Below are 26,916 nucleotides of genomic sequence, written 5' to 3'. Positions count from 1 at the left end.
GTGGGATTAAATCTAAAAAAATGAGGCCAACATCTCACTATTTGTGTTTTTGTAAATCAGAAATGGGGCTTTGCTCTTGTAAATTAATGCTTTTGTGTTTCTCATTGTTACTTATGTGTACAAATTCATACCGCTATGAGGTTGCCGAGAATGCACAGAATACACAAAAAGTGCAAACGAGTCAGGGAAAGATCATTCTCTGACAATTTTGTTTGGTGCAGGCATGGTGAAAGGTTATTCCTTCCATGGTAGAATTCTCAGAAATGTTGGCATGGTCCCCGTTTTAATGCATGGTAGAGTATAACATAAATATTCCACTAACCCATACACCTATCCCTGCTCCTGGCACTTACCAATTTAGATTATTACTCAACCCAGTGGTTCTTGTTTTCCCACCAGAGAAGAATTAGACATTGAATCAGTCTTGTGACCAACATCCTGCACTTGATATTGATTTTCCATATTTGTCTGCTGTATCTTGGAATTAGTCTACTTTTCATCTTGCTCTTGATATTCATTGTTCATAATTTTCTGCTGAATTTTGAATGTAGTCTACTTTTCATATGTTTACGTTGCTGTTATTAGAGGTTGTTTTCTGACACTCGTAAAAATGTTTTCTAACAACTTGCACTGGTGTCTTCAGCCTTTCTTTGAGTGCTCTTTACCCACTTCATCGCATATCAGATGTGTCTGTCCTCTTCCCAAATTATAGCAGATGATAGTAACCTGATGGAGTCACTTCCAATATGCCAGATGACTCTAATGTCTTTAAATTAGGATCAATTAGCAAAGGGCATTCGACTATGATCTACTAGTAATATCCCTTCCTGTCGATTACAGAAGGATAGAATGTAGAGTTCTTCTTCCCTGGAATTGGGCCCTGATAAAAAAATGGTCTACCCCAGCTGTTCTTGTGCCATGGAGTTCTTTCGAGGTGATCTATTGCAGTTCTAGCTTTGACATCTCCAGCCTTCTGGGATTATTAATCCCAGAAGGGCATTAATAGCTGGGATTATTATGGTGCCTTCTGGCATTATTAGTTGTCTGAGGTGATCTTCAACTAGATTAAGTGTTTTTTTTTAAATCCTTGTAATGTGGGTCAGGGGTACAAATTGTTATATTACCAGACGGGCATTATCCAATGGGTATATATCTATAATAGGTACTGCTTTGCTTGGGGTTGCTTTTGGACCCTTCTCTTTACTGTGTCTCCATGGGTAAGGTTCAGGCTCCCATGTAATGTCCAGATTTGTGAACATTACCTCAACAATTAATGACAGTTAGCCTTGCACCTGTCATGCTGCTTACCAACCTTCTTGAAAGAGGATGATGTCAGCAACACCTAAGAATTAGGTGTTTTTTTCCCCCGAATCCATCTATATTTCAGGATTCATTTTTTACATATTTTATTATACTTTTTGAAGGACCTCTTCGGTTTCCTCATTAAGAGTTTCATTTTTGTCTTTTTCTATATGTTATCCATCCCTGTTTCTTTTGTGGAGCAGCTATCCAGTGAGAACCTACTCCATTTGATTCAGGCACATATTTCTCATATTTATCAGCATTACCTCTATTCTTTTCTGCTGCTGTACTTTTCCTTTGTGGGTTGCTTTGGTTTAGTTCATTCATTGTCCTGAGTATGCGGGGAGTCCCATTCCTTATTTTATGAGGAAGTGGACTTTTTCACCCCATGGTCTGGTGCAATTTACACAATTTCTTCTTCTAGATTAGTATAATGTATCTTATTGATGCAGTTTACAATGTTAATTGTAAATGTCTGGATGACCAAGGCTGTTTTCGTATGCCTACCCCAGTGCCCCTGATTTCCTGATAATGTACTAGAATGGCTTGCTGCTATTTTTGTTGTGATATAATGAGTTCTGCCTTATTTTGAGAGCTATCAATGGAGTTCCTATTTTTCATAAAGCATTTCAGTGCGTTTTTGCCTCTGTCCATGCAGATGGTATCCATATTCATGTCAGTTCATTGATCCTTGTTATTTTGAAGCATGCTTCTCATGATCATCTACCACCCTGATTTTCTCTGTTGTCGTTTGCAATATTTGTGTTCTCATGCCTCATGGGATTTCATCGGTTTGTGGGATCTTTATTAGTTAAAAAGTATATTTTAACACAGGGACTTGAATTTGTGTTGACCCCCTGAAATACTTCCCTTCTCTGCATTGCTGACAGAAATGAGGGGCTTTGCACCTGATTGGTCTGAAATTGCGCCTAGGTTTCACGTGCCCCTATGTTCCAAGAGGAAAAGGGGAAGACTCAAACAAAAGGAGGATAACAATGTGTCTCATAGGATATGAACCATGTCTGTAGAAGTATTTTCATTGAGCACGTACATCTATATGTGAAGAGTTAATTGTCTAGGCTTATTGAATAATGCTTTCCGATTTGAAGAGCATTAAGGGTTGTTTTGCTCTGCCATTAATTGTGAGCTTTAAATGATTTTACTTTTGTTCTGGTAGATCATTTACTGTTTGGTCACTTCATGTCGTGTCCTTGAGTTAAAGGCTATGTGACGGAGAGCCATTGAGGAGGAGTTTTGGAGGTTTGGTCAAAATGTTCATCTTTGTCTAATATAACAAATATATTTGCACAAATCAGTTAGGTACCTTGTTCTATTCCAAACAAAATCGGGAATCAAAATGTCTGAACAGATTCGTGCATGAGGTTGGGGTTGCTGGCTAAGCACAGCCCTTGGAGATTTGTAGCAGAATTAGTATGGACCTTTATGGAAATTACCTGGTTATGTTTATTGGAAATTCAAGGGTGGGAACGGCTGGGCTTATCACATCATGATCACATGAACTAGTCACATTCTCTCCTGCCACCTTCTCTCAACTCCTAGAAACATCATATCATTCAAACCCAGGATGAGTCTGAAGCCATTTGGTACCACCACCTCCACCACAGCCACTCGAGTTCAACTGCTACATACGAAAAATGTGCCAGCCTCTCCCATTTGATGCAGCAAATTCCCTAGAGACACATTAGCCCGCAGGTAGCTGGACCACAGCAATTGCCTATTCATAGCCTATTCATCGGAATCTCCAAATATGCACTTGCGCTCTAAGTCTAAATATGTGGCTTTGCCTGTGAGCCTGACATGCAAACACCAAACAGCAAGGAGAGTGTCTGCCGGGCAAGCAGAGTGTGCAATAAAATATATTCACCATAGTCTACTGAGGAATTTAAAACTCACCCCATCCTACCTCTTCCAAAGGGTGTCCTGCCACACCCCGCTCACTCCTTGCAGTCATCTAAACAGCAAATCCTAATTTTCCAAAGATCCCAGTGTGCTCCTCATGGCTGCAGACCTTCTAACTGCGTGGGATTCTTCAACAAAATGCCCTCACTCGCTATATGAAGGGCCACGTCTCCTAAAAGAATTTAAGCAAGCTCTAGATCAATCCAGCCATCCATATATATCAATGGTCCACAACAATAAAGGCTTGATTATGAGTACTTCAATGCCAGATGTGCAAGATGTTCAAAATGTATTTGGTGTAATAATTATTGCATATTCCAAGTTTAGCATGCCAAAATGGAGCCTAGCATGTTTTTATTTTTTGCTAACCGCTTCAAGAGCTGCATCTTTCATGTATTCTGGGCATTTTTCACCTGCCAATATCTGGCAGTTTTGACTTACCACCATTAATGGGAGTGCAGAATTTATGACGCCTAAAATAATGATCCCTGCACAATCAAGTGGTTGCGCTGGATCACATTTTACTGGGGCCGCCATTATCAGACCCTAAGTGGTGAATGTATTTGCTATGGATACCTGTTAAAAGCAGCTATTATTTAGAATATAGAAATAAGAGAGTTTACAGTAAGTATTACCCTACTTGCAAATGCCCCACCATCCATACCTCAGCCACCTCAACCATCACCATGTTGTTCATCTACCTCTAACCCGTCGTATTCTATGCTTCATGCTACCAGTTTACAGAAAACAAATAGAAAGTAGTGACAAGACCTGTTTCTGTGTTCTTTCATCTTCTCCTTGGCTTCTCGGCCATTCTTAAAGCCCTAAAATATTGTGCAATTAGACTTGTTAAGAGTGAAAGACAGACTAAACAAACATAAGGTTGTTAAGTGTCTGTTTCTCTTGTTAAGTTTGTTAGCCATGTACATCCCATAATGGTGCTTTGCTTCTACAGTGTGTCAATTTGGCACCACAATTGTCGCTCTCACGCTAACCCCATGTAATCATTGATTCCTTCCTCATCAAACACATATCCCTGACCAATTGCTACATTGAATGGGTTATATTCACGAATATTGTCAATTGAAATAATATCTGACATAAATATTGTGCCCTAAATATAGCTTACAAAAATGTCATCCCACCTGGTATAGATTTGCGATCATTAACTCCAATTTGGAGTTATTGTGGTACCTAATATTTAGGACACAATATTTACATAAATTGATATTCTGAAAATGATATTCTGGTATCATACCACTGCGTGGTCGTTTGTGGTTTCAGGATCTGCTAAATTGTGTGGCATTCCCTACTAATTGTCCTTTACGCCCTATGAAAGAGAACAAACAAACTGTGCTCAAGGTCTTCTTGAGGACAAAAGCGCTTGATTGTACTCTAAATGTACAGTGGTCGGGCTCGGCATGTGAAGTAAAGCAGGCTTTCTGAAACCTGAGGTCTAAGATCTCATTAGGGTTCACCGTGGACTGTGGTAAGTGTTGCTTGTGGCGACTTTTCAAGTTCCCTTCATTTGCAGTTTTAACTTTGGTTCCTTATGGTTTTTTGTTCCGATCTGTAAACTCTGAGCTCAATGAGGACGGTTTAACGAGCATTTGAAACTCTTCTCTGGACAAACCGAGCATCATCTAATTGTTATATCTTTACTTAATTGTGTACTCCATGTTCCTGAAACCACATAATCCTATTACCTGGACTTTGTGTGTGTTACTGCATGTTCTGCCAGTTCTGAGAACTGTGGACCAATTCACTCATAACAAGGATCTTGGCAAATCTTCTTTACGATATGAGGTCGAAATGTGAATTGACACATTACAGAGAACTCGCATTTCAACGGAGCCATGTACTTTGAGTTCCATAAGCCAGGAAACCAGGTTTAACATGTTAATGAGTATCTTATTGTACAGCACTTAATCAATCAATCAATCAGTGAATTTATAAAGCGCGCTATGTACCCGACAGGGTTTCGAGGCGCTGGGGGTGGGGGGGTGGGGGGGTGCTGCTAGCGTTCGAAGAGCCATGTCTTGAGGAGTCTCCTGAAGGTGAGGAGGTCCTGGGTCTGGCGTAGTGAGGTGGGGAGAGAGTTCCAGGTCTTGGCGGCGAGGAAGGAGAAGGATCTGCCGCCAGAGGTCTTGCGCTGGATTCGGGGGACGATGGCGAGGGCGAGGTTGGCGGAGCGGAGTTGACGTGTGGGGACGTAGAAGTTGAGTCTGGTGTTTAGGTAGGTGGGTCCGGTGTTGTGTAGAGCCTTGTGTGCGTGGGTGAGGAGTTTGAAGGTGATCCTTTTATCCACAGGGAGCCAGTGGAGGTCCTTCAGGTGGGGGGAGATGTGACATCGGCGGGGTATGTCGAGGATCAGGCGGGCGGATGCGTTCTGTATGCGTTGGAGTCGTTTGATGTCTTTCGTTGGGATGCCTGTGTAGAGTGCGTTGCCGTAGTCAAATCTGCTACTGACGAGGGCTTGAGTTACCGTCTTCCTGGTTCCTGTTGGAATCCACTTGAAGATCCTGCGGAGCATGCAGAGGGTGTTGAAACAAGAAGAGGAGACGGCGTTGATCTGTTTGGACATGGTGAGGGCAGAGTCGAGGACAAAGCCGAGGTTTCGTGCGTGGCTGGCTGGGGTGGGTGGGGGTCCGAGGGCGGTGGGCCACCAGGAGTCGTTCCAGGCTGAGGGGGTGCGTCCGAGGATGAGGACTTCCGTTTTGTCGGAGTTGAGCTTCAGGCGGCTGTTGTTCATCCACTCGGCGATGGAGTTTAGTCCCTCGTGGAGGTTGGTTTTGGCGGTGAGCGGATCTTTGGTCAGGGAGAGGACGAGCTGGGTGTCGTCGGCGTAGGAGATGATGCTGAGGTTGTGATGACGGGCCAGTTGTGCGAGGGGGGCCATGTAGACGTTGAACAACGTTGGGCTAAGAGAGGAGCCTTGGGGGACGCCGCAGATGAGGTTGGTGGCTTTGGAGCGGAAGGGTGAGAGTCGGACTCTCTGGGTTCTGTTGGAGAGGAAGGATGAGATCCAGTTGAGGGCTTTGTCTTGGATGCCGGCTTCGTGGAGACGGGTTAGCAGGGTGCGGTGGCAGACTGTGTCGAAAGCGACTGATAGGTCGAGGAGGATGAGGGCTGAGGTTTTGCCGTTGTCCATTTGTTGTCTGATGTCATCTGTAGCGGCGAGGAGTGCGGTCTCAGTGCTGTGGTTTCGTCTGAATCCAGATTGTGAGGGGTCTAGGATGGAGTTGTCTTCTAGGAAGTGGGCGAGCTGCGCGTTGACGATCTTCTCGATGACCTTCGCTGGAAAAGGGAGGAGAGAGATCGGTCGGAAGTTTTTGAGATCGTTGGGGTCAGCCTTGGGTTTCTTGAGGAGGGGTTGGATTTCTGCGTGCTTCCAGCTGTCCGGGAAGGTGGCGGTGTTGAAGGAGAGGTTGATGATCTTGCGGAGTTTGGGGGCGATGGTGGCGTCGGCTTTGTTGAAGACGTGATGTGGGCACGGGTCCGTGGGAGATCCTGAGTGGATGGAATTCATGGTTGTTAGGGTTTCGGCGTCGTCTACTTGGGTCCAGGTGGTGAGGCGGCAGGCGTGGGAGGAGTCGTCGGGGGTGGGGTCTGGCGGAGGCGCGGTGTTGAAGCTGTCGTGGATGGCTGCGATTTTCTGGTGGAAGAAGGTGGAGAGATTGTCGCAGAGTTTCTGGGAGGGAGGGACGTCGTTGACGTTGGCGTTAGGGTTGGAGAGTTCCTTCACGATGCAGAAGAGTTCTTTGAGTATCTTATTGTACAGCACTTACGCCTTCCTTCCGTACATTGAGGTGGGCATCCCCAAGTCTTAGTTGTGTCCATCTCAAAAAGTGTGCTTTCACAGATTAAAGAGTATAACATATATAAAATGTCCCATCATACTACACTAGTATCCACTATCCACACTAGTATCCAGCAGCACTACAAGTGATTTCGTAATTATCATTGGCTGAAGCAAATGGACATATATCCTCAGTTGCATTTTGAGATGGGAACTATCACATATGTATCATTGCTCAAAATAATCTTATTTTTAGACATGATTGTTATGTATGATTAGGGGTTCTTAGGTGGAATGCAAAGTTGGGCTTTCTTATAAAATTTGGAACATTCTCACATATTTGTTTACACAAGTGTAATTTGCGTTGAGTAATTCATGAGAAAAACTGAATACACGCAAAATGCTCGTGAATAACTGACGCACCACATTTCAGAGTATTTGCTAAAACAAACCTAAAGAAAGGATGTTCTTTCATACAAAATACTTAATAGTTACTGATACAGAAAAAAACTACACAAGTGTGTATAAGAGGGGGAAGGCAGTTGACTTCACAACAGTGGGAAAACCTTCCTTCCCTCATTTAAGGCCGCTAGCGTATCACTGCTGCTTGGCAGTTACTTCTAAACTGGCAAACCACATACAGTCCATTCCCTATAGTAAGGATGAGTCTTTGGTGGGACATTCGCAGCTGCTGAGCTGCGTCTCTTGTTTCTCTGGCACCCTCTTTGAGCTAAGGATTGCCCAGAGTTGAAGTAGGGAAAAGTCCTCTGGTCAGTAGACATTTCCCCTGCAGCCTGAGGGTCCCTCCATCTTGGGCAGGATATCTGGCTGCTGGAGTTGGGGTCGATCCACACTAAACTTTGCCTTTCTTCAAAAAGGGTGAGATTTACGACTTCACAGATAACATTTTAATTTCATGCGCCCATACTTTTCATGGGGGGAAAAGGGAAGACTAGAATAAAAAGAGGAGCAGGACAGTGTGCCTCTTAGGATATGGACCACATCTCTATAAGCATTCCCATTAGAACTGTAATATGCAGATTAGGCATATGTAATAGTGCTTTACAATTTGAGGAGTATTAAAGGTTATTTTGCCCACCTATTCATTGTGATTTAAAATGTTATATATCCACACCAGAAAATCTGTACAGCGCTGTTTTAGGGAGAGTTTTAAATGATTTGATATTTGTCTTGGGAGATCATTTCCAGTTAGGTCACTCCATGTCATGTCTTCGTAGGCAAAGGTCTTGTCACGGAGAGACCTTGAGGTGGAGTGGTGTAAGTTTGGTGGCAGTTTCTATCTTTGAATAATATGTCACAAATATTTGCATGAACCAGTTTGGTACATTCTTCGATTCCAAACAAAACTCAGAAAATCAAAATGTCTCAGCAGATCCATGTATGAGCTTATAGGTTTTTGGTTGAGCATAGCCTGAAGAGAAGTTTATCAGAATTAGTATGGACATTCGTGGAAACTACCAGGATAGAAAGGCTGGGCTTAACACAGTGCAAACGGAATCATAATCACAGCAACAAATCACATTCTTTCCCGCCACCCTCTCTTACCCCCTAGAAACATAGATATACTATTCAAAAACAGCATGCGTCTGGAGCTCTTAATCACCAACACCTCCACCACAGCCGCTTGACTTCAGCTGCTCCATATAAGAAACAAATGCGCCAGTCTCTCCCACTTGATGAAACTCATTCGCTATTACACACATTATTCTGCAGGTAGCTGGACTCCAGCAATAGCTTATTCATAGGATTCTCCAAATAGCCATTTGTTTGGTTTGACTAAATGAATAACATTGCTACTAGGGCACTTTTTAACCTATCTGGATGGTCTGGCAGCCTGACACACAACTCCAAGAAGAGTGGCTATGGGCAGGCATAGTGTGCACTAAAAGATAATCCCTAAAGCGTACAGAGAAATCCAAGACACAGCCCCACCATACCTCTTGCAAAAGGTGTCATGCTACACCCTGCTTGCTCCTCGCGATTATGTACAGTACGGTACAGGGAGAGCCTGGCCTGGTGGTTCGGACTGACCCGTTCGGGCTGGACTGTTACCGGGGGATCAGGGCCATAACTAATGTGGATATGGCGGGGTCCAAATTGGGGTGACATGGTTTGCAAAAAAAAGATGGAGTGGGATGCGGTCCGATCGATTGCCAGTGGCTGAGAATATTTCAAACATTCCATCCATCACCTATTTGTTTTTACCAATTTACAGAAGACAAATAAGAACTGGTTCAAAGAACTGTCTCTGTTTTCCTTCATCTTCTCCCTAGCTTCATACCCATTCCTAAACTCCGAAAATATTGTGTAATTAATATTGTGAAAAGTGAAAGACAAAAATATATTTGCCTTTTTCACCTCTTCATGTTGCCTCTGCAGTGTGCCAATGTGGCAACAAAAGTGTCTCTCTCATACTCACCCCTTGTAATCATTGAACACTGCCTCACCGTCAAACAAATATCCCTGAACAATTGCTAGACTGCATGGGGTTTAAGCAGCAATATCATCTATTGAAATAACGTCTGACAAAAATACTGTGCCCTTATCATCCTAGGGGGTGTAGATTTTCTTTTACTAACCCCACTCGGGAGATATTTCCTAAAAGAATAGTTAAGGCACAATATTTACATCAGTTTATTTTCTGACAATGATTTTCAGGTAACATACCATTGCGTGGTCATCTGTGGTTTCGGGATCTGCTAAATTGTGTGGCGTCCCCTACTAATTAATGTCCTTGTCGTCTTACGCAAGAGAATAAACCAACTGTGCTTTGGCAAGAGGGAGCTTTTGAGGACAAATGTACTTGATTATAATATACAAACATTGTGGTTAGGCAGAGCATGTGCAGTAAAGCAGGATTTGTCAAACCTGTGGTCTACGACCTCACTAGGGTTCACACAGGCCTGTGATGTGCTGCTTGAGGCTGCTTTTCAAGTTCCCTTCATTTACTGTGTTCACTTTGATTCCTGGTAGATCTTTGTACTGATCTGTAAACTCTGAGCTCTCTTTCCTGAAAAAAATCTGCCTTAATGAGGACGGTTAACGAGCATTTGAAACACTTCTCTTTACAAACCGAGCATCGTCTAATTGTTATATTTCTATTTTTTAATGTGGACTCCTTGTTCCTGAGACCACATTATCCTATTATCTGCACTTTGCTTATGTTACTTCATGTACTGCCTGTTCTGAGAACTGAGGATCAGTTCACTCACAAGGAACTTGCAAATCTTTTAAGAAAATTTGAGCAACTGAGCGGAGATGTGAATTGACTTACCACAGAGTATACCTTTCCTTGAAGCCATGTACACTGAGTTCCATAAGTCAGGAAACCAGGTGTAATATGTTAATTAATTTATTATTTTATATAGTGTACAGCACTCCCTCAATTGCAGAAGCTCCTTTCATGCATTGAGGGGGCATGCCAGCAACTGGCATCTGCAAGTATGGTTGTGCCCATCTCCAAAACAGTGTTTTCACACCTAGTGGGTTAACAAGAAGTCATACGGAGATACAAATGGATCATTCTACTATAGTATCCAGCAGCACTACAAGTGATTCCCAGGAAGAGAATGCTGTGAGGGAAATATAGGAACTTGGGGATCAGTCATTAAAAGGCTGTGGTATGCTTGCATTTAGTAGCTCTGCATTACTAAGTGACTGAAGCTGGCCGAATGCAAAAATGCAGAGCCTTTAGCATGGTGCTAGCAGTCATCGATCTACTCCCATTGTGACTTCTATCAGTGATTCAAGCGAATGCGCGAATATCCTCTCATTTGCTTTGTAAGAAGAAAACTATTAAATATGTATCAATTGGTTTGCTGCTCAAAATAATCTGGTTTTAGAAACAATTCTGTATGATTAGGGTCTTTAGTAGATGCGTTCAAAGTTGGGCTTTCACAATAAATGTGAAACATTCTTAAGTTTTTTACACAAGTGTCATTTGTGTTAAGTACCTCATGAGAAAACATTGAACTAGGTATACATTGGCATTCAAAATGCTTGCAAGATACTCACACATCGCGTACGGTATAATCATGAGTTATCTGAGGCATCTAACACTCTAGAGGAAACTACATGAGTGCATACATGTGGGGAAATAAACAAGTCCTTAAACTATGGGCAGGTCAATAATCAGGAACTACACAATAATAAAAACGCTTAATGAAAACTTCACACACTCCTAGTGCTTATGCAAAAATATCCACTCACACTTAGGGAGAGGGCATTTCTCATTTACGTTTTGTATTAGACGTGTGTTAAAAATACCTTTATCTGTGGTAATTGATCAAATTGTGAACACTTTATCCCCTCACTCAATCCAAATGGAAGTCTTGATTGTCAATTTTTATAGGTTTACTGAATAAACAGTCACAATTTTATTAAAGGCAAGGATACTAGCATTACGCATTAATGCTTTTCTTTACTCCTTCGGAGCAGCCACCATTTAAAGATCCAATATTAGAACACAATGACATCATAAATCAAAATGGAACACTCCAGTCTATATAAAGCCTCTGCATTCCGTACTCTGTCTCTTTTGTTTGTTCTTTTCGTGTTATCCTTTCTTCCTAACATCACAATTTGTCATCTTCGTACTGACCTATGTAAGAAAGACATCAAAAACATAATTAAATAACATACTTTCACTGAAACCACACCCAAAACTCTTTACTTACCTGGGAGGGTGCAGTGGGATAATGTTAGCCTCCTTGTCTTTAATAAAATTGTGGTTATTTATACAGTAAACCTATGAGAATAGACATTTTATGGCAAGATAGGAGGCTAGCATTATGCATGTTAAAGGCTTGCAAAGTGCATCGTGAAACATGATCTATTGGTCTAAAATAGGACTTCTTAAAAATATCTGCATTAGACCAATCTGCTGCTTTTGTAATATACTCTAGTCTCCCCCGAAATAAAAAGCTTACTCGCTATAACACCTCTTACTGAATGTGGCATAAATTTAGAAACATCTATGCCTGCTTCCTTTGTAGCAGCAATGGTCTCATTTGTAGCAGCTTGAAAAGGTTTAACATATGAAATCAATAATTTATCCACACCAGCACTCCTTTTTCCCAACATACGATTGTCATATTATTTAATACATTTAACTACACACAACTTTGGTAAATCATCAAGACCCCAGATGTAAACATTGTATTTGCTCTTACAGTAATACTAAACATAACCCCATTAGGCTGATAAAACCTGTGTGATACTTCCAATGCTCTCACACCTGATGCCCTTCTGCAAGATATTAAACATAACAAAGTTGTTAATTTCCATGACAACTCTCTTGTAGCCAAAAATCTCTTACTAGGCCATTCCTGAAATAATTTCGACACTAAGGGCTGTCCCTGAGGGCCCGTGGCCAGCCCATGCCAATGCATGGGCAGTGCAGGGGCCCACATGGGGCCCCGGGAACCCGTCTCCTCCAGCCTTTGCATGGCAGTACAACTGCCATGCAAAAGCCATCAGAGGGGCGATTTGTAATCCGGAGCAGCGCTGCCCTGGCAGATTACGCCAGCCAGCACGGCCAGGCTGTCGACCAGCAGCCGCCACGGTCATAATATGGAGGCCGGACCGCTGCTTTGGTGGCAGTCCCAGGACCGCCAGACTCGTAATGAGGCCCTAAATCTACATTCCAAATGGTTTGCTATTTGGGTTTTGGAACCCTCTTCAAACTAATCCCCTTCATCATTCTACAAACTAATGGATTCTTCCCTATTGAAATACCTTGAATTAAAGAGTGACCAGCAGCAACTGCAGAACGATAACAACCTTTTTTTTGTTCCTGGAGCCCAAGACTCGTCAAGAAACCCAGCAGCTGATTTCAAAAGTCCAGAGAAACTTCCAGATTCCCTGATATCTTTCATTCTAGAAGGTTGAGCACACCCGATTGAACCAAAAAATGATTTTCCTCTTCTGCACTCTTTAACATTCCTTTCCAGGACCCGAATGAAATAAGGACAATCTATTGCTAATTCCAGAGCAGATGGGAACCAGGCCTGTGTCTTCCAAAAAGGTGTTTTCAAAACAATTTGACATTTCCGTCTCCGGTACTGCAGCAAAACCTGCTGAATCATAGAAATTAATGGAAATGCATACGCTGCCATCCCTGACCAACCGTGCATGAACGGATCCACCGCCATGGTCCCTGGATCTGACCTCCAACTGACATATTTCAGCAATTGGAAAGTCAGTGTGGATGCAAAGAGATCCACATCCAGAGGATCCAAACATTTCTGTATTTCCTTGAATAATCCGACTTCCAATTTCCATGGATGAAATCCATCTGATTACTTGAATACCAATCTGCCACTACATTGTGCATCCCTGGAAAATACTCTGCTTCCCAATTTTTTTTGATCCAGACAAAATTTCCACATTTCTTTAGCTAAATCTGTTAATTTCCTTGACCTGCAACCGCCCAGTTTGTTCACATACGTCACTGCTCTTATATTGTCTATCTTCAATAAGACTGAAGCCCCCTTGAATTGTTTGAAACTGTGCAGTGCAGAAATATCTGCCTTTTAAAATAAAATAAAAAAAAACACCATCTATTTCCTGTTTACAACACCTTGCTCCCCAACCTGACATACTGGCATCTGTTTCCAACACTTATTATTTTTTTTAAAATATTTTTTATTAACATTTTGCTGTTGTACATATACATTATAGTTGGTGATAGGGGCTGGTTCTCACTTCTGTATTTCAGGGTGTTACATGATCTAAGAGGTTATCACATACTTCGTTATACCATTACATCACATCCAAATACTCTTAGTCCAGTTCTTTGGGGCCTCCTGTATATACCTGAGAGCCATGAGAGAGCCATACCATTAGTCTTATTTTCATAATTCTAAAACAGTCTTTAACTAAGATTAAACAAACTAATAATGCGATGGTACTTGAATGGGCAGGCGGTTGCACTTTCCGGGGTTAGTCTCTTTTCCTTTACTCTTCAGAGCCGGGTTAATTCCTTTCATGCTATCCGTCCCTATTAATCAGATAACAGTATCTCCTTCATGCCTTGCCCAACTCCATCTATCTTCATCCGGCCAGTTTTGTGTTCTTAAGCGTTATATCCGATGCCTACAGCTGTTTCCCTCCCATTGTCCTTTAGGGTCTAGGTCCCCGGTTCGCCCCTTCTCGCTACAGGTATTGTGTCACTGCTTCCTTCTATTTCTGTCCCCCAATCTGTTTCTATGTCAGTCCCTCTGTAGTCGTGTCCGCTCCCTTCACTATCCCTTCTCATTTCATCAGTATCTCCTTCCAGTCTGGTACTATGGGTGTTTGGAGAAGTCCACGTTCTTCCTCTCTTTTCAGTATCTGTAATTCAGCTCTGGACCACTTCTCTACTTCCCGCCTCCACTCCATCAACAAGGGGGATCTGGGGGACTTCCATCCCATCGCGATCAGTCTCCGGTAAAGAACCCGAGCTAGGTCTAAAAACCGACCCCTCACCTTCCCACGTGGAAGTCCCGTTCTAATACCCAGGAGGCACACAGTAGGTGACAGGGTCAATTCTTTTTCAAGCAGTCTAGTTAGGTCTGCTAACACACTGCCCCGGCCTCGTTGTATTTCGGGGCAATTCGACACCATTTGGTCAAATTCTGCATTTACGTTACTCCTCCTGGGACACGTCCTGGGCTCCCCCCGTACATTAAGGATAAGCGGTGTGGGGTGAGGTACGTCCTGTGGGTATAATTATACTGGGTATATCTCAGTCTTGTGTTTCTCGAGACCTCCTTAGAATGCGCTAGTACCCTGCACCACTCCGGGTCTGTTATTTCGCTTTCCAAGGATCTTTCCCATCTCTCCCATAAGGGTTGCATTGGGTCAAGGGCCTCCTCCTGTTGGGCTCGGTACAATTTTGTGATGCAGTGGGAGTCGTCTCCTAGTGTTAAGAGGAGGTGGAATATTCGATGAGTGGTGGGCTCTGCATTCACTGTCTCCCAATGTTCTCGTAAGTTATGTGTTAACTTCTGGTATAGAAGAAATTGCCCGGCGGGATTCCCTCTTTATTCACTAGGTCAGTAAAGGGCTTCAGCTCCCCGTCTCGGAATAGGTCACCCACCGTCTCCACTCCCGCTCTTTTCCAAATCCCAAGTCCTGTACCTATCAAGCCTTCCTCCCCCGAATCTATTAATAGCACGGTCAGTGGCAAAGCCGGGGAGTAAGGGGATCCCACCCCCACTCGTCTGGTGCATCTCATCCAGTCTGATATGGCTACTTTCATCATCCTACTGTTCATCTGTTTGGTCACCCTCTTATTAATCATTCACGCTATGACCCGATCTGTACCCTTATCCCCAGTGGTAACCCATCTGTCCAGACATCCCTTCCCAGTGAGCCAGCTGGCGACAAATTGCAGTTGACATGATAGGTAATAAATCTCGAAGTCTGGGACCCCCAGGCCTCCCGCCAGCGTTGGTCTGCAGAGGGTCAAGAGTGCTGTACGTCTATGGCCATCATCCCAGATAAGTTCCCTAAGTAGTGTGCTCAGTTTGCGGAAACATGTTGAAGGGATCAATAACGGTAGATTAGCAAAACAATAAAGGATGCGGGGTAGCATGATCATTTTGGATAACGAAATTCTGGCCATTATGGATAACTTTAGTGAGCGCCAGAACCCGACCGAAGCCCTCAAGGAACGGAGCGCCCTCCCAATGTTTCCGTCCCGCAAATCCCCGATCTCATGGTATATTTGTATGCCCAAATATTTAAAGGTACGTGGAGACCAAACCACGTCCTCTGGGCAGGAGGAGGGCCGCTCAAGGTTCTGTGTTAGGGGAAAGACAAATGTCTTTCTCCTATTGAGGCGTAATCCTGACAATGCACCGAATCGGTCCAGCGTCATCAGGGCCCAGGGTAGATGCGACTCCCCGTCTCTGGCATATATGAGAATGCCGTCAGCATACAGTGATATAATATTTTCTGATTGACCCCATTTTATTCCCCTGCCCACACCCCTGCTTCGCATCTCAGCCGCCAGCAGTTCTATGGCCAGGGCAAACAATAATGGTGACAGCGGGCAACCCGGTTGCATCCCCCGATAAATAGGATAAGTATCCAATATCACTCTATCTGTTTCCAACACATAATCTGGTTTTATTTTAAAAAATCACACATCCATTCCATGCTTCCAAATTTTCCAACCACCACTTCAGCTCTCCCATTGCCTCCACAGTCAGTGTCACACTGTCCTCATAGCACAAACCTTCTGCTAAAGCTGTTCTTTGTAATCTCTGAAGAGCTCTGTAATTTAAAGGACCCTCAAACCTCTTGCTCTATTCTCTCTGGGGGTAAAGACCAGACAATTGTCTGTTAAATCCACGTCCATGGTAACCTAAGGGCTGATATCCTGAGAGATGAGACTTATGGGAACCGTGGCCAGGAGATTACCCTCTCCTCCCAGCTAGCCCATAAAAACTGTTGTTTGAAAATATTTTTCTCATTGACCTCTGAGCCTAGTCCAGACTAGTAAAGGTTTGGACATATTTCCCAATTTGTTTCACCATTCTCAGAAAGAAGGCCCTTAGCTTCATCTGAGGATTCTTTCACACTGAAATCTGCTAATTTTGGATTTATACTCATCAATATTGTCTTGCGTCTTTCCGCTAATAATGTGGAGTTCACATTTCCTATAAAACAAATTACCCTCAGGTACCAACCACATAAGAGGTGCATATTCACAGCTGATCCTTTAACATAGGCTTCCTCTACCTGATCAAAAATTCTTATAATATCAAATAATGTAACTCGTTAATAAAGTGTCCATGAACAAAGAAGCAAAATTTAAAACTGAACATTTTAAAAGGTTCAGTAAACGAGAAGGAATTTGAAATTAGAAACTAAAAATTGAGCTGGTATCCTCACACTGATTCATGGGAGCAGTGCAAGTGCATCAAACAAAATATAGTATGGACAAATGAGTTTTAAAAAGCTCCAACCTTCCCATTAAAATTTATAAAAATTAAATATTTGTTTGTAAATAAATCAAATATATATTTGTTTGATGGATGCTTGCTTCTGTATTTTTGTGTATTGCATACTTTCCAATTCGAAATTGCATATGCCAGGGTCCCCTGATTTCAATAGGGACTCAGTGTGGCTCCCCAAATTGCATTAATGGTCCAGTGGGGGTCCCTGGATTTCATTAATGACTAAACGGGAGTCCTCAGAAGTCAAAAGATTAAGAACCACTGCCCTAGACTTTTGTCCCAGATAGGATAAAAAATAGACTTTTGAGACAGGAATAAAATGGTTCCTGAGATTACTCTGTAGGAAAACACAATGTGCCCATGAAACAGTTGTGATTGGCTGTTCTTTCTCACAAAGATTTTTCCCCATTTCATGGGTTTCTGTTCATATCTCCCTTGGCAGTGTGATACAGATACCAAGTTCCCAGAATACATTGGCAGGGGAATAAAGTTTGCATCCCTGAAGCAGACAACCCCCCAGAACCCAGCACTTGATCTACTGAAACCAATAAAGACTTTAAACAGGTCATATGAAATATTATCAAGGCATGAGCAAGATACTCTATAGGAAATTGAGGTTAGTGGCAGAAAATACATTCAGACTGTTTGCCTTTCATAAGGAAAACCCACCTCATGGCCCACCGACTGAATGAACTTGAGCAAAAAAGGTAAAATAAACGGATGAACAGGGCAATGGGGTTTGTGGAGTGCTAAGCTGCTGCCCCATTACAGGCACTCTGAGCAAAAAAAAAGTTCTGAGAGTGACCATTCCTATATTTTATGTGAGGTATGGGTGCCATTTGGTTGTAGTCTATTGCTGTTATACCACTATTTGAGATCACTATTCCCTTTTCCAGTTTTCTTCCTCACATACTGCTAAGCAATTATCAAGCAACTAAAGAGAACCTAATGATCACACAGGTTGATACACAAAGGAAGGCCTTGCTGTGGGAGGCAGAGGACGAAGGGAGCTCTACTCTGCCAGCGATATCTGTATCAATCAGATAGGAGCATGACGAAGATGAGCCAGGAGTGATGTAGGCCCGGGGGAGATTAAGGCTAAACTGGGGAAGTGTTGTACAGCAGCACAACATCCCACAAATGAGCGGGACTAAATTGTTTCTGTCAGAAATTTGATGCTGCCATTTTAGGTGGGGAAATAGAGTGGAGCCGCTTGGCGGAGGTTAACACTTAGAATTCATGTAGCTGGAGCTGGTTTCAGCATAGGTAGGTGGAGGAGCTAATGGAATGCTGTGGCTCAGCTTCCCACAGGTAAGTGTGTGGGGAGCCAGTTGTACTCTGGTGGGTCATTCCTGTGATACTACTCCTATCTAACTTCCTCTGGTACTGCACACTGATACAACGTGTCCTTGGGGCTGGGTAAGAGAGTAACATAAATGTCTTGTTGAGCGGTCTCTGCTGTTGATAATATGTTCTTACCTGTGCTGTGTGGTGCTGGGTGTTGGGATCAACAGTAGAGCAGGTTAGGCCTATTCCTGTGTATTTAGGTTTTGGCGGAGCTATGGTGGAGCCCCTTGAAAAGGAAACCAATTCAGAAATACTGCTGAGGCTCAGTACCGCTCATTTGTCTTATTTCCTGGAACAGCCAGTGCAGAATGAATGAAAATCATCTTTGCTTGAACACTGCAGAATCAGAATTTATAACTAAAGGTCTTTTGACCCAGACCCCTTCTTACTCTCACATTTCCAACACCAAAGACAAAACCTTGGAGTCTTCATGCAGGGACATTTAATTCTTAGTGCCCCACGCCCGGGACATATTGTTTGGGGTCAAGGGCAGCAAGTTTTCATGTTTATTTTGTTCTTGGGACAAGTAGGCCCAACCCCCTGCAGTACAAATCCTTTGGCTGCCAGTTTACAGAAGGTAACTCTCTGCAGTGGAGGTAATATGTGTGTCTATATGTTAATGCTGTTCAAACATGTATTTATGGTTCATTAATGAAAAGCCTTCATTATTAGGGTAGTGCTGTAAATACACATTTTAATGTTACACTGCACTACTGACAGTGGTTCCAGTAAAAAAAAAACAATTATACACGTTTGAAAAGTTTAACAATAGGAGGCTAAGTATAATGCTCCAGAATGCTCACTGAACAGATGCAAATGTTGCAGGAGCTTGTAAGCAGGAGTGATGATTCTTTGTTTTCAAAATAAAATTCTCAGAAAAAATGCAAGTAGGAAAAAAAGTGCTTCGCTACGATGACATTTTAGGTGCTATTTCTTTGAAGCATTGGTTAGTAAAATGTGTTGATGCATGCTAGTAGTTCAAACAAATATTCCTAATGAAAAATCAGTGTAACCATTTTCAACAAGATTATGGGAAGCATGAAAATAAACAAGCACTGGCAAAGCCAACCCATCTGACATTTTTTGGTAGTCTTTTGGTTTTGTCAATGTGTGTCTTGTTTTGACATGGCTTTTGTAACATTTTATTGTTGTGGGAGCTGCCAGGCCCTCACCATTGTAACAAACACTGACAAGAAGAAAAAAAAGGTTTTTGGTCTCAAAAAGCACACATTGCCACCAGTGGCGTAACAAAGGCCTGCAGCCCCCTCCAGGGGGCTCCCTCAGCACAACACCTGCCCTGAGTGAGTCTGGAGGGGGGCCCTCCATGTTTTTTGCAGAGGTGCCCCCTCCAGTTTTGTTACACCACTGATAGCCACTGTAGTTCCTGGCACTGAACAAAACTACTTTGTGTTCCAATATGCTCCTTGTGGATGAGCAGAATGCGATCACTCGCAGTAAAGCCAGCAGATAGAGAGAGAAATAGAGGTTAAATAAAAGCAAAATGTCTTTGTTAACGCAAGACCTAATTAGGGACCCAGTTCTTAAAGAAAGTCACAAAAGTGCACCCATACGTCTTTGAATTAGTGGTTTTCATGGATTCACAAGTGCTTACAGAAGTAGACCAGGAAATCGTACTCCGAGGAAAAATTTTGTGAACTGTATTTTAGCACGAGCAAATATACAGGTGTAGATTTGCTCATGTGAAAATTGATTGAGCGTTTGCAAGTTCACTTTCCTCTAACCACTTTTTTCCCAACCCTGGAAGAACTTCTACTTCTGCCATTGCCAGGAGTACATTTCCAAAAGATTAGAGAAGAGCTTGTGAAAATCTTTAAAACATGCAAGTTAGTAGGCTTGCAGACTCAAAAGCATTCCAGCCCTAAAACTATTGCTTACTGCTTCCCCCAGCCCCAGTATGTAGATCTGTGGAAAGGTTGCAAAGTAAGGAAATTGCTATAGTAGGGATTGAGATTGCAAGTATTCAAGCCTGACTACAGTAGTAGCCCGGGCATAACCAGAGAGGCTATTATCAGAGCTCTTACATAATGAGATTGCTGCCATAATTTGTGGCCACACTACATGGCACCAAAGGGACAAGTAGATTTTTTTTACAAGTCAAGTAGATTTAAGAAGCAACCTGTCCCATGGGCAAGTAGATATTTTATTAAATTCCACACCCCTGTCATGCCTCCTTTTCTACAACCCACACCACAGATCATCTCCCCATCTCTTGCAGCCGCTTTGTTCTTCACATTGAGCTGCTCTCTGTGTGCATCTCATGTTGGTAGTGTTGGCTGCTATATTCTGTGCCAAACTGAGCCCGGGGATCATGAGCAGACTGATTATCATTCACGAGCTTTATTATAGATTTCTATATAATTTGTGGTTGTTAGACAAGGTTTCTTCTGTGAAATTGATGTTCTCTTGGACTGTAACGCTCAGTAATATGTGGCACGTGACACACAGCTGGTACTTTTTTTGTGCATGGGTGCTGAAAGAGAGGGCTTTGGAAGATGTTCTCTTCGTGCCAGTGTAACAGTACTGGGCATGCATGGCCTTAGTATCACTTGTTGCATTGAAATTTGTGTGTGCATCTGCACTTGGTTGTTTGCAGTTTGTTGTTTTAAAGTAGTTTATTTCTGACCAGATATGATCATGCTGAGGCACCAATGTTAATATGTGGTGTTGCGTGGGTACTCTACAAGGACATTGTGTTTCAAACATTGTCCTACAAAAATATCATAGCTGGGATATTGGAATGTCTATATATATTTAAATATAGGTGATTTCTTCTTAACTCCACATCTATTTACCCTGAAGAATCTTCAAGGTACATAGATGTGGGGTTAGGAACAGTAAATTTCAGTTTACTTATCTATACGTACCTTCAAGACATTGTCAACACTCTGCATTCGAGTCGATGCTTTAAGGATAATGATGATATTTTTGTATCCTCAAATCAGGACATAGAACATGTTGCAATAATTAAAAGTTTGTCAGTGGGAGCAATCTGAATGGAATTGGGAAAGGTCGAGTTAAGCTTTAGGGTTTATGCTCACATTTTACATTATTCGCATGCACTTCGAAATTATTAACTAACACAATGTTTGCCTGCTTTTGGAAGAGCCTGCTTTTGATTTAAATAATGATCACTGTGTATCTTCCCAATTTAAAAAAACTGAACCATCTGAGTTAAATAAAGGTGGTTTAAGTGAAATCATTTTAAAGGATAACAGTTTAGTTTTAAAGGCCCGAATGAAGAACATTGTTAGGTTAGGCAGCTGTTATCAATAGTACAGCCACTGTCAAAACATGAGACATTTACTTCCCTTTTACCATATACTGTGACCCCAGGCCACACATAGTATTACTTAGCAGCTAAGGTAGAAATTAATGTTAGAAGATTCAAAGGTAACAGTAAATGACTGCGTCTGGCTTAAAGAAAACTGTGCTAAAATATGTGCTTTATGCAGCTGTCCTTTACAAGATGTGATTCATGCTGTTTATGTAGCTAGGCTTGGTTATTCTCAGAGAACGATATTTGTTACCTCTATTTCAGTGGGAAAATATTACTACATTAACAGTCGCAATTACTTTATTATAAAAAGCAGGGGCCGTATGTACAAAAGCTTTTTCCCATAGACACAGAATGGGTAAAATCCTTTGGTACATCTGGCCCCAGATTCTGTAAATATTTGCGATCAATTATATAATTTTAGATTTTCTGCATTTACATTTATTATACAGGTGATAATAGATACATTGAGGGTTGATGGTGAGTGTTGTGCTTTGCCCTCTCTTCCGTAAGAGCTAGTCTGTTATAAAATAATAAAATAAAATAGTACCTGTTGAATGGATTGGTGTACTCTTCGGGAATATATTCTTAGGGCTGTGTTTGCGGGTCTGTCATTGTGCCGACAATCACTGGGTCTTTATTGTAGTTTTGTGATCTTCGCTCTAAATCGCTCCCCCTTACTTGGTTGAATCGTCGGCTTGTGGCCTTCTGCTTCTGTGTGATTAAGTTAACTTCTGTTATTATAGAATAGCATTTGTTTGCTCGATGGTGCCAGTGTTTTCCTCTGTTGACTTATACATGCCACAGCTGTGGGGAGAATGGAAGGGTAGCCCAGGTGGAATATATATATTATTTTGCTAGGTTTTGTAACTTTCCTTTTGTATTTTATTTGTTCAGTTATGTTTTGTGCTCAGTTATCAATCCCGCACCAGAGCTAGGATATAAATAATTATGGACAGAAAGTTTTACACCACAGTCTGGAATTAATTCAGTGTCTGTCAAAAATGAAAGGCAACGCATACATACAAACCACGCTTGGCATGGACACTTCATTGAATGCATGCTACTTTCACAGTAAGGGCCAGATGTAGCAAAATAACATTTTGCGACTTGCAAATTGCGAGTACTAGCGACTCGCAATCTGCAACTCGCAAAATGTTATGCAGAAAGGTGTCTCAGACACCTTCTGCGAGTCGGTATGGGGTCGCAAAGACCCACCTCATTAATATTAATGAGGTGGGTCGCAAATTGCGGCCCCATACCGAGTCTAGGCACTCGCAAACATGGAGGCCTGCTGTCGTCAGCAGACCTCCATGTTCATGACTGCTTTCAATAAAGCAGTTTTTTTTTTTTAAGTGTAGCCCGTTTTCCTTAAAGGAAAACGAGCTGCACTTAAAAAAAAAAACGAAACCTTTAGTTTCGGTTTTTTTTCAGGGCAGGTAGTGGTCCCTTGGACCACTACCTACCCTGAAAAAATATTTGTGGGTCCATTCACAAAGTGGAAGGGGTCCCATGGGGACCCCTTCCAATTTGCGAGTGGGTTATCATCCACTTGAAGTGGATGGTAACTGCGACACCATTTGCGACCGCATATGCGGTCGCAAATGGTATTGCATACCACTCAGAATCGCAAATAGGAAGGGAACACCCCTTCCTATTTGCGATTCTGAAATGCATATTGCGAGTCGGTCCCGACTCACAATATGCATTTCTGCATAGCAAAGAGGCATTTGCGCCTCGCAAACGGCGATTTTCGCCGTTTGCGAGGCGCAAATCTTTTGCTACATCTGGCCCCTTAATGTGCTACATAGAAGTAAATGTGCCTGTGTAAACACTACAGATGTATGCAATTATCGTGCTTCGTTTTCTATGTAAAATATGTTTATTATGTGTACTTCAATGAAAAAAATTAGTTACTTCATCTAGCTGTAATTGAATACCATATTGTCTTTTGGTGTTCAAGTAACAAGTGCCCATTTCAACGGTGCTCGTTTTATCAACCTCGGATCTACCATGTTATTTGCAGTGCTATGAAATGGCACCTGGGTAGTACCAAGTTATATACAAAAGTGCATTTTTTTGTTATTATCAATACTATTACGCATATAATATCACTAACATTTGCATCAGCCCTTTGTTGTTCTTAAATTATATCAGGAATTATTTTTTTCAAACTTTAACGTTAGATAATTATACTTATCTTCTGCTTTTTGTTTTACATTTTTTTTCCTGGGCTGTTGTTTTTATTAATCAGCATTTGCATGGCACACAATCAGCCATTAATATGGTAACATAATGGTTTTGACTTTTTTGAACGTTTCTCCGTTCTTTTTTTTAAATTTTCTATCAGGAAAATGAGAATGTCCACTGTAACGAAAGTTTTTGGTGGCTGAGATCGGATTGTTGTCGGTTGGTTTGAGGGCGCACTGCATAGCCAATATAAGTGTGTCTCCATTGTATGTACAGATGTATTGAGCATTTTTTTTTATAAATCTGCCTTAATGTATGGTATTGTAACAGTTGTGAGTGATATGTTTTGGTGGGCATTGCTTTTGTGAGCATTTAAATATTCACTTAAGTGGCATACTGTGGTCCAATTGTTGTGAAATGCTTTGGTAGGCACTGATGTGAGCATTTATATATCCTCTTAAGTGGCATACTGTGCTCTATTGAATGCAATTGGACACTTCTTCTAATGGAAAATGTTAAATATTGGGTATATGTATTTTGAAATGCATGTAGATGTGAGTGCTTTTGCCTGTGTATTCATATTGAACTATATGGCTTATTTTTACGTTGCTGAGTATATCAACTCAGGGCCAGATGTACAAAGCACGTTTCCGGTTACAAATGGCCCGATTGAGCTTGTTGCGACAGGAAAAATGCTTTTTCTAACGTACAAAATGCAAAATGCAATTCGGCAACTTGTTACCGATTTGGGGCCAGATGTAACAAAGGTTTTTACCCATTCTGTGTCTATGGGAAAAAGTGTTCATACATATGACCCTTAGTAACTTATTACCAAATTGCATTTGCGATTCAGTATTTAGAAGGGCGTGTTTAGGGCATTCCTTCTAAATAGCGAATCGGTATGGTATGTATTACTGGTTTGCGACTGAACTCCGGTAGCAAAGCAAGGGAACCCTTCCCATTTGAGAATCTAAATAGTAATAATTTTTAAGAGCAGGCAGTGGTCTCACGGACCACTGCCTACTCTTAAAAAATGAAATTGCAAAGTTCATTTTTTTCTTTTTAAAGGCATCCCGTTTTCCTTTAAGGAAAACCGGATGCGTTAAAAAAAACTGCTTTATTAAAAAGCAATTGCAGACATGGTAGTCTGCTGATCTTGGCAGACTACCATCCCTGTGATGAGTGCGATTCCTAATGGGTTCCAAATTGCGACCTACCTCATTAATATGTATGAGGTAGGTCTATTTGAGACCCACTAGAAATCACTAATGAAACTTAAAAGAGTTTCATACTTTAGGAAATCCGTATTCCTCGTGTTAGTACACCTGACCCATAATTCTGTCTATCGAGTACTCTTGAGAGGGAAGCAAACAGACCAGTAAAAGCTTTGCTTTGCTGACTGAGGCAGTTTGCCCGAGCTCAAGGAGGAGAGGAGTATAAACTTCAATAAAAACTTTTCCAGAAGAGTAGAAGGTGGATTAGAGAAAGAGGAAAACATGTTATTAGCTCTGTTGGCCACTCTACTATTATAAGCATGTCGTCTTTGCTATGGGTATAATATTTCAAGGTTTTGTTTAGCATTTAGAAATGCCATCCTTGTTCGCGGCTGATCTGTGTAGTATTCAGCCAAACCTTGCAGCATTCCGGTTTTTTTTTATCAGAAAAAGGTTGGAAACTGCTTAGGTTCACTGGGGTTTTGCACACACTATTCTCACGCGATGTTCTGCAGCGGCGTGGACAGTTCATGCGGAAGCGTTCATTTACTTACCAACTCTAGGCAGGGTCTCGCCTGATAGACCTCCCTTTCACCTTAAGGTTTTCTCCCCATCTCTTACAGATGTTTTATTTCTTGTGATTTTGCTTCACTTCTTCACCCGGAGGAAGAGGATATTTAAAATGCAAACCCCATCTGATTCTAATTAGCTGCCTGAACGCTAAAGATGGCGGAGGCTGATACTCTAATTGAAATCACCTGCTGCATGCTCTAGAGGCCGCCCCTATGGGAAAACCCCTTCGAAACAGCTCTGCCCTCTCTAATGAGAACGATAATTAGGTGCATATTGGCAGATGGCAAAAGCTTCATTGTGCAAAATTAAAATGCACAATTCAGTAACTTTTCATTTTTGAACAATGGTGAATGAGCGCCATTTACAGCCGAATATCACAGTGGCTTTACATTTAGCGTTCTCTTCTGTCCAGTTTAAAATAACTTGGAAAAATCTCCATGTGAAAGATCATTCGCTTTCCTCTTAATTTTCTCTTTCTACTTTATCTCCCTTACAGTTACAAAAATTAAAACATGTAACTATTTTAAATATGGATGTAAATGAAAAGGTTCACAAGAAGTCAGGAAATTAATTTTATTTAGAGCTGTGGTGTCCAATGCCGATTCATGTCAGATTTTTAGGCAAACCATTGACTCTGTAAATAAGCTCCATAGATGTTAGTTTGTGTAAATGTATCCCTTTGGGTATATTTACTCCATTTTCCCTTTGGGTGGTCTGAAAATTTGATATCCTGAATGTTTTCCAAGAAGCTGGAACTCACAAGTGAGATATTACAGAAGGTGAGAGCTTCTGGGAAATGTAGCCTTTGAGAGAAAATGCATTGTGCTTGTCGCAAAGCTATACATGGATCTTACATGAAAGGCAGGTTCTGCATATTGTCCAAGAGACTAGAATCAGTACTGATATATTACACAATTCAAGGGAGCTTAGGCCAACATTAGAAAGCTTCCAGTTTTAATGGTGGTAATAAAAGCACAGAGAGTGAACTGAGACAGGCCCTCCTCCTCCAGTAAAAGAAAAATTTAGGCGATTTCATAGCTGATACTATGCACATGCGTTGTACTAGAATGGAAATCATCTGGATTACTCTTTTATTCTGGGGTTCTTCTGCACTATTGAGCAGGTAATCCTAAGGATTACTGTGGTTCATTGGTTTCCATGGAAGACAGAAGCCATCTTCCACTCCCATAAGCTTATGAAAGCAACAGGGATTTCCTGAGCCCTGTGGTAGAGATTAACGGTCAACTACCACCAGTTCTGAACTGCAGGGCCCAACAATTACCACTCCACCATTTCCCCCTGCCAGAC

General features: G+C 41.9%; 1 protein-coding gene and 1 long non-coding RNA gene across 2 annotated transcripts in view; one reads left to right on the top strand and one right to left on the bottom strand.

Annotated features, from left to right (window-relative positions):
• The window catches only part of PLEKHG5 (pleckstrin homology and RhoGEF domain containing G5), an 834,379-nt gene that overhangs the window by 25,385 nt on the left and 782,078 nt on the right, over positions 1-26,916 (top strand). The window lies entirely within an intron of this gene.
• Positions 11,443-25,734, bottom strand: LOC138300533 (uncharacterized). The gene is made up of 2 exons (XR_011204957.1): positions 25,590-25,734; positions 11,443-11,642 (listed from the first exon to the last, which is right to left on the bottom strand). It is a non-coding gene; the product is annotated as an uncharacterized lncRNA (long non-coding RNA).

The sequence above is a fragment of the Pleurodeles waltl genome, chromosome 6 (assembly GCF_031143425.1).
Source record: "Pleurodeles waltl isolate 20211129_DDA chromosome 6, aPleWal1.hap1.20221129, whole genome shotgun sequence".
NCBI lineage: Eukaryota > Metazoa > Chordata > Amphibia > Caudata > Salamandridae > Pleurodeles > Pleurodeles waltl.
This window is presented reverse-complemented; position numbering and strand designations above follow the sequence as displayed.